Below are 7,451 nucleotides of genomic sequence, written 5' to 3'. Positions count from 1 at the left end.
TAAATGTTCACATCATGCCCTTCCTTAATTTTGAAACGTTAGACTGATCATTAAGAAATCCAGCCCAGGGCCCAGAGAGAGGGCTCAGTGGAATAAGAGCATCCCTGGCAAGTGCAAGGGCCTGAGTTCAATCCTGGATTGTGAAAAAAAAAAAAAAAAAAAAAAAAAAAGAAAGAAAGAAAGAAAGAAAGAAAGAAATCCAGCCCAAACAATAACTATCTTTTATCTTTGTGAACAGCACAAGACTGTTCTGCAGACTATAAATTCTGCACTGTGAAGTAAGGAAGCTGAGCCAAATAATTGATAGTATTGTGTTCTAAGCAGTTAAATTCTTTTAAATCTTTTTTTATGTATCAAGTACAGGGTCTGTAGGATCTCACTACACAGATTGACCTCTTAGTGAGTCTCCTGTTTTCAGCCTCCCAAGTGCTGGGATTACAGGCTTGTGCCACCACACCCAGTCTCAATCACTGTCTCAGCGTGCCCCAGGGGCGGAGCTGGCACGGCCCATGGTTGATTGAACCCCAGCGCCTATGTCTGCCCAAACAGGCACTTTAACCTGCTGAGCTATCTGGCTGGCCCTGAAGTTGTATTTTAGCTATTTGCTTGTATCTACAGTCATCTGCTGACACCTAAGAACTTTGGTTTGTACAGAAAAAAAAAAAAGGCTTTGTATAAAACTAGTTCCATCTTCGATGTTCCTGACAACCTGGCATGACCTTTATAATTCACTGTCAGCCAGTGCTCAAAACTCTGCCATTTCTATATAAATTGTTTAGTCTCCAAAATTAAACATTAGGTCACAAACACAGAAACTGTGTAGTTTTTTTTAAAAAACATCTTTATCAGTCATTAATCAGTTCTTAGGTCCTTGCAGACTAAGAAAAAAAACCGATATACTAAGATTGTAGTTTCTGTGGACAGAAAATGCTACCTGCAGAATTGGTGTGCTTAATGTGTGCAGCAGGAGTGGGTCACCGAAGGACGTAGAGCTACAGATTCATCTACGTTCAAGAAAACGCAATCGTGTAGACCACTGTTGTGTAGTAAAGGAATCTAGAAATCACAAAAACGGGAAATATGTAACACATTTTAAAGCTAAAATATTTCCTTTTTTGTAATATAGCTAATTTCTCATTCTCTTCTATTTTTAGACATTTGAATATAAATTTACTGCTACAATTTCAGAGAAACTTGCTTCTGGCATTTTAGTCAAATACAGGTCTTTAGTTATGACACTTGAATTATTATTTTCCACTCATTTTTCCAGTTTATTAAAATGTTCTATGTCTTTCTTGAGGTATTCTAGTTTGAATCTTTAGAGAAATTGATGAGATAATACATATTTTAACTCATTTGGCCAGATTAACACCTACAACATGCTGGTTGCATGCGTGGTCGGTGATGTTTTCTTACACACAGTGCTAAGGCTTTAGAGGAGCTGAATGGATATTTGAAAACAAGTTTACTTAGCAACTATTGGAAGTCAATGAACATTGTAACTGCAATGGAGATCAACTGAGTTAGTCTTTACGCATTTATTATCCAGATTTTCCTATGAGGAATTTAATCAATAGAGGCAACTTTATTGCTAGACAATAACGTTGTCCAGGCTCTGCGGTAGAGCTTTGTGTGTGCGAGGTTGATTGAGAACTGCTCTGGGAATAGAGCAGCAATAGAGAAGGTGAATGCGCTAGTAGAGAAGGAAATGTTTGGGCAGAGGAGAAGTGCGTCCATGCGATGGCTGCTGAGGGCTGCTCTCTGTTCCTCGCCTACTTCAGACCAGGATTGTCCTGCAAACTTAGGCTCTGGTAGCATCTGTGTCTTGTCAGAGTTCTGGGCTCTTCCTGCCCCTTCATTCCTGTTGATCCGATCTTATCATATTGCTCCATAGAACGTCCTGAGAAGAAGCGAGCACACTCTGACCCGTGGATGCAATCATGCCCACCACCTATTTTCATATATATGTATTAGGGAAGGGCCTCCAGGGTGATCAGACTCATAGTGATCTGCCTGTTTACAACCTTCCAAGAGCTGGGATTACAGGCATGCACCACCACACCCAGTCTCAATTCTGGTCACAGTGTGCCCTGGGGGTGGGGCCAGCATCCTCAGGGTTCAACTCCTCCCGGGGATCGAATCCCCTGTGTCTGCGCCTGCTTGCAGGTACTTTAATCGGCTGAGGGTTTGGCCAGACTGCTACCTGTTTTCTTGCAAATGAATTTTTGTTGGAACACAAATGTGCCCATAGTTGAAAGACCCCCAGCACTCTTTTCATATTTTTGTTGTACAATGACAAAGTTGCACAGTTGCAAGTAAGGGCGTATGGGTTGCAATGCCTAAAATGTTTGTTATAGACCCCTTTAGGAAGACAGTTTGATGACTTTTGGTCCTGCTCATCTTCAGGGTGTTTTGTGAGAGAGAGCAAGAGAGCAGATGGAGAAACATGGTGTCTTCATTTATTCACCCTTGCAGATGCAGCCTACAGATCTTAGAAGCCATAAGCTCAGCTCTTTTCTGACCATTACTAATTATACTCTTAGTTCTATCCTTTCCTTACCTCTACTCACTTTAATTTTTAACCTCCACAGGAACCTATACCCTTGAACAAGATGTAATGAGTCTGTCAGCCAAGCCCTTATTTCACAGACTGACATACTTAGTTTTGGTACCATGACTGGTGAGATAGATCAGTGGACTAAGTGCCTGTTTAGGCAAGTGCAGGGACCAGGGTTCAATTCCTGGCACCACAACACTGACCCCACCCCTGGGAGTGGTGGCACATGACTGTAGTCCCGGTGCTGGGGAGGCTGAAAATAGGAGGATCATTAGGAGTCTGACTAGTGTAGTGAGACCCTGTACAAATACATTAAAAAAGACGGAAAAAATGTTTGTTAGATTCTAGTCATCTTCTTCAAGTCCCCAAATAAGATACTCTAAAGTGGAACACATTCTTCAACTCCTTGTGTAATCTTTATAGGGGATGGACTTGTCCCCTCCTGTCTCAGAATATTTCAAGTTTCTCTGGGTGTTTGAACAGGTTGTATTGCATCTCCATTTTAAAGTTTTATGCTGGCGTGGGAAGGATAAGGGCCTTCCTTCCTGATTGCTCCTATTCTTAGTCTGCTTACCTCTTCTTTCCGCCCCCATGTCATCCCTCCTCCCCCTCACAGAATAGAAAGGCAAAGGAAAATTATATTATATCATGAATGTAGCTGTTGCTTTTCCTTAAACTCTAATGTTTTAAAAATAATTTTATTAAGAAACAAATAGCAGTAAGACAGTTTCAAAACCGATTAGTAGGACAGTTTCAATAATTAAAACATTGAATATTGTTGTCTTAGTGGTTATTCATTGTACAAGATGCAGACATGACAACCTGTCCACAAACATTATTAGAACAAATCTTATTCATTGAATTAAGAGAAAGTAGCTGTATATCTATCCTATTTTGAATATACAGATGGTTGTTCATTTGTATCCCCTTTTTTGGTTTAGTTTTGTCAGAGAAGGGTATTCCATTGCCATTTAAATATTGTAGGTGTGTGAATTCAGCAAAATATTCCAGTATAGTCCAGTAGTCCATAATAGTAGTGGGTCATCTGTAGGACTGGCAATGTCAGAAGTTATTGACTTGAGCCTTTTACAGCTCAGCATATTAATATGCCTTTACTTTTTATACTTTGTTTTTATACTTTTCTCCTGGCTGGTTAAGACCAAGATAAAGCAAGACCTATATAGCAAGAAATGTAACTTTTGTAACTGACAAGGTCAGTGAAATCCCCTCAGGATTTATCCTGGAACCCTGTACCATAGTTTGTAGATCCTTTGTCAGTGTCAGCCATGTGAATGAGTCATGACCATTACTTGACCAATTTGCTCTCTGTGAAAGCCTGAGAGAATGTTAAACTCTAATTCTTTGTATGCAAAAACTCAGCTACCTTAATCTTAGAAAATTCTTTAAGACAGAATAAGAAAAAAAATTAAGCATTAACTGCTCCTTTCAAAAGACCAGCAGAAATCGGCAGTATAAATACCCAAATTATCCCACATATGTACACAAATATATCCTTTTCCCTTCTTTCTTTTGTCCTTTTCCTCATCCCAGGTTTTCCTTCCTGTTGAACAAATTCTTTCCCTTTGATAGTATCTATGGTATCTTTCAAATTTTATTTACTCTTTCAGGCTCTAACATTAGTGAGACAATATGATGTTTGCATATGTGGGTGTGATTTGTTTGCACATGCAGCTCTGATTTATTTTACACCAATACAGTCTCTAGTTGCATCTTTCTACAAAAGCCCCCTCCATGCCCAGCCCAGGCCCAGTTTGTGAGTGAAACCTTCCACCATGCTCTTGGGAACCCTCCAGACCCAGCCAAGGCCTGGTATGAAACTCTCCAGCTGAAGTTCCTGCAGAGAGGCTAGAGGCCAGAACTACTCACCTAATCTAGGAGCAGAACATCTTGCCAGAGGGGCACAGTGGGTTCACTTCCATGGGCTACAGCAGGAAGAAGCTGAACACAGCAGCCAGACCCAAGCCAGGCACAACTGGAGGAATTCAAACTTCATAGATCTGCACCTGGTAAGCTGAGACACTTTGGTAGACCCAGATCTATGAAAGCATCCTCACTCTTTCTCTCTTGATTGGGAGAGGGGGCAAAAGGTAACCAGGGTGAACCCCAGGTACATCAAAGGGAGGTGATTAGACAGAACTTAGGGGAACTAACTTAAATACAAATTCCCAATTTAATATCTGCTTAGCTATCTACAAAAGCCTCAAATTTATCTTTTTCATAGCTGGGTAATACGCCATGTCCTATAATTTTTTTTTGTTATTTTGTTTTTTAAAACCAATTTTGCAGCTTTATATCTGGTAACTGAAATAACTAATTTGAAGATAACATCATTCAATACAGCAGCCATTGTTGAATTCCTATTACTTTGTTTAGTGAAATTTTGTATTGTTTCTAATGTTGTTTTTTAATTACTATTTTGTATTCTTTAAAAAAATCAAAAGAGAAAATTTGCTCTTTCCTTACAATCCAAATATTTTATTATCTCTTCCTCTGAAATGAAAAGATTTTGATTAAAATATTGTGCTTGCTTTTAAATCATCTAGTGATTTCTATCCTGTCCTCTCACATTAATTAGGGTGGAAGATACTTTTATCCTTTTTTTTTTTTTTTTGGAACCAGGGATTGAACTCAGGCCCTTGCGCTTGCCAAGGAAGCACTCATTCTACTGAGCCATCTCCCTGGCCCCTATATTTTTATCCTCTTGACTATTTCTGCATTTTCTCAAAGGGAATCTGACACATTCGCAAAATAATGTATCATAAAAATTTCCAATAAATATTTTCAATTTTATTTGTAGAATACAATTACTTTTAATGAACTTATTTATTTAACTTGTGACCTGTTGCTAGTGTTTAGCTTATTTTTTACATTTCATTTTACTTTATGTTATAAACAATGATGCAACAGTTTCAGTTTGCTTGTCTGCTCACTTGGCAGTTTGAGCAGTGTATTTTTGATATATTCCCTTTTATTTATTTTTATTTTTTAATTATTTTTTTAGCAAAAAGTAGAATTTATTACAGCAGCAACTGAGGCTCCTTGAATGCCCCGTCCACCAGGGCCACCAGTGTATCACCACCTTTCTCTCTTGCCCTTCCACCCCAGGGGGATAGTAGGACTTGGCTCCCCAATGCCCAGGTGCCTCCTGTCCACACAGGCTGGGTGGGAGACAGCAGATCAGCTACTAGCCCCCCCAAGCTAGAAGGCAGCTGCTGAGACCCAGGCCTACATCTGTGTACAACAAGTAAACAAAATGCAGAGGGGAGAAACAAAGGGTAGGGGTAGGAGGATGCTCAGAACAGGGAGCTCCCAAGTCCTCTTGAGTACTAGAGAAGGGGCTTCAGAGGGTAGTACTGACTGAGGGAGGGGAAGGAGGGCTGCAGCATCTCCGGGGACAGCCATAGCCTAGATAAGGGACTGGCTGAGTGAACTCCAGGAGGAGAGAGTGACAGCGGCAGAGCTGAGGGTACTGCTTCTGGCAAAATTGAACTTGTTCAGGGTCTCCTCCAGCAGGGAAGTGACCCTGCTCTGGTCAGCCTCACTAATGAAGCCCAGCTGCACCAGTGCTACTGCCAGCTCAGGGATGTTCTCATTTGGCATCAGGTCACAGCTCAGGTGCCGGTTCAGTTTGTCTTCCAGCTTCAGCAGAAGTGTCAGGTGGCATTTGACTCCTTCCTCCACTGGCTCAACATTACACTGCATCAGTACCACCATGTGGGTTTCCACTTCCGCTGGCTCAGGTGTTGGATACTTGACAGAAGGGGGTACAACAGGTGATGTCACCTCGTCCTGCTGTGGCTTCTGGGGCCAAGGCAGGCCAAAGTCTACCAGAGGGTAGATCCCGTTCCTGACATCTTCAAGGAATTTGTCTAGTTGCAGAGCTGGTGACTGGGCATACAAAGTCTTGGCTGGATCTCTTCCTGGTCCGGCAAGGATTTCAGCCAGTACAGCACTGGTATCCGTGTTCTTGGTGATCTCCTCCAGAGTATTATCTGGGACCGTGTGTTGATGTCCCACAATACAGTGAGAAGCAGGGAGTTTGAGTGAGGGCACCTCAAACAGTGCCGGGTGGAACAGAAGTTCTCTGGCTGTTGCTCTTCGAGCAGGCTCAGGTTGCAGGCACTTTTGAATGAACTCGCTCTGTAATGAACCTTCTAGAAGCTGGAGGACACTGCTGATGGCTTCCTGCTGATGGCACACACCAGGACTCTCCATCACCCTGAGTCTCTTGTCTACAGTGCACAGATGCCAAAGGAGTAAATGTCCCCTGCTGTTGTCCCATTAGTGACGTCTCCCTGCTCTGGTGCAAAGAAGTGTAGGTTCTTCTGCTCTTCTCAACAAGTCTTTGCATGATTGTTGATAGTGTCAGGAGCTACAGAGCCCATCTTGATGAGTCTGTTGTGTGGATGAGGATGGTGTCACAGGTCAGGTTCCCCTGGATGATGGGGGGTGGGTCACAGGAGTGCAGGTAGTTTAAGGCAGAGAGGATTTGTGTGCACCAGCACTTCCAAGCCTTTTCATTCATAGTCTTGTGGTTCTTTTTGGTCTTCTTCAGAAATTGCTTAAGACTCCCAGATGACATGTATTGTGTGATAAAAATGACCGTGGCCTTGTTCTCTTTAATGTCACCCCAATACTTGTGAAACTTAACAATGCTGAGATGTTGCAATTGAATCAGATTATCAAACACAGCACAGATCTTTTCCTTCTGCGGCTTGTAGTTCTTGTGCTCAGAGAACTGTACCTCACTCCACACAACCGCCACACCTTCTTCTGAGACTATGGCCAGCAATGCACTGTCGATACCTGGTACATTCTGCCGATTCGCCTCTTCTCGTCTCTTCTGCCAACACCCACAGGGTGACTCTTCCAC

General features: G+C 42.0%; 1 pseudogene; it reads right to left on the bottom strand.

Annotated features, from left to right (window-relative positions):
* Positions 1-5,983: 5,983 nt before the first annotated feature.
* LOC101562962 overlaps positions 5,984-7,451 on the bottom strand; it is a 3,334-nt pseudogene continuing 1,866 nt past the window's right edge.

This window comes from Octodon degus, unplaced genomic scaffold (genome assembly GCF_000260255.1).
Source record: "Octodon degus isolate 3935 unplaced genomic scaffold, OctDeg1.0 scaffold00027, whole genome shotgun sequence".
NCBI lineage: Eukaryota > Metazoa > Chordata > Mammalia > Rodentia > Octodontidae > Octodon > Octodon degus.
The sequence above is the reverse complement of the archived record's forward strand: the minus strand, read 5'-3'. Positions and strand labels throughout refer to the sequence as shown.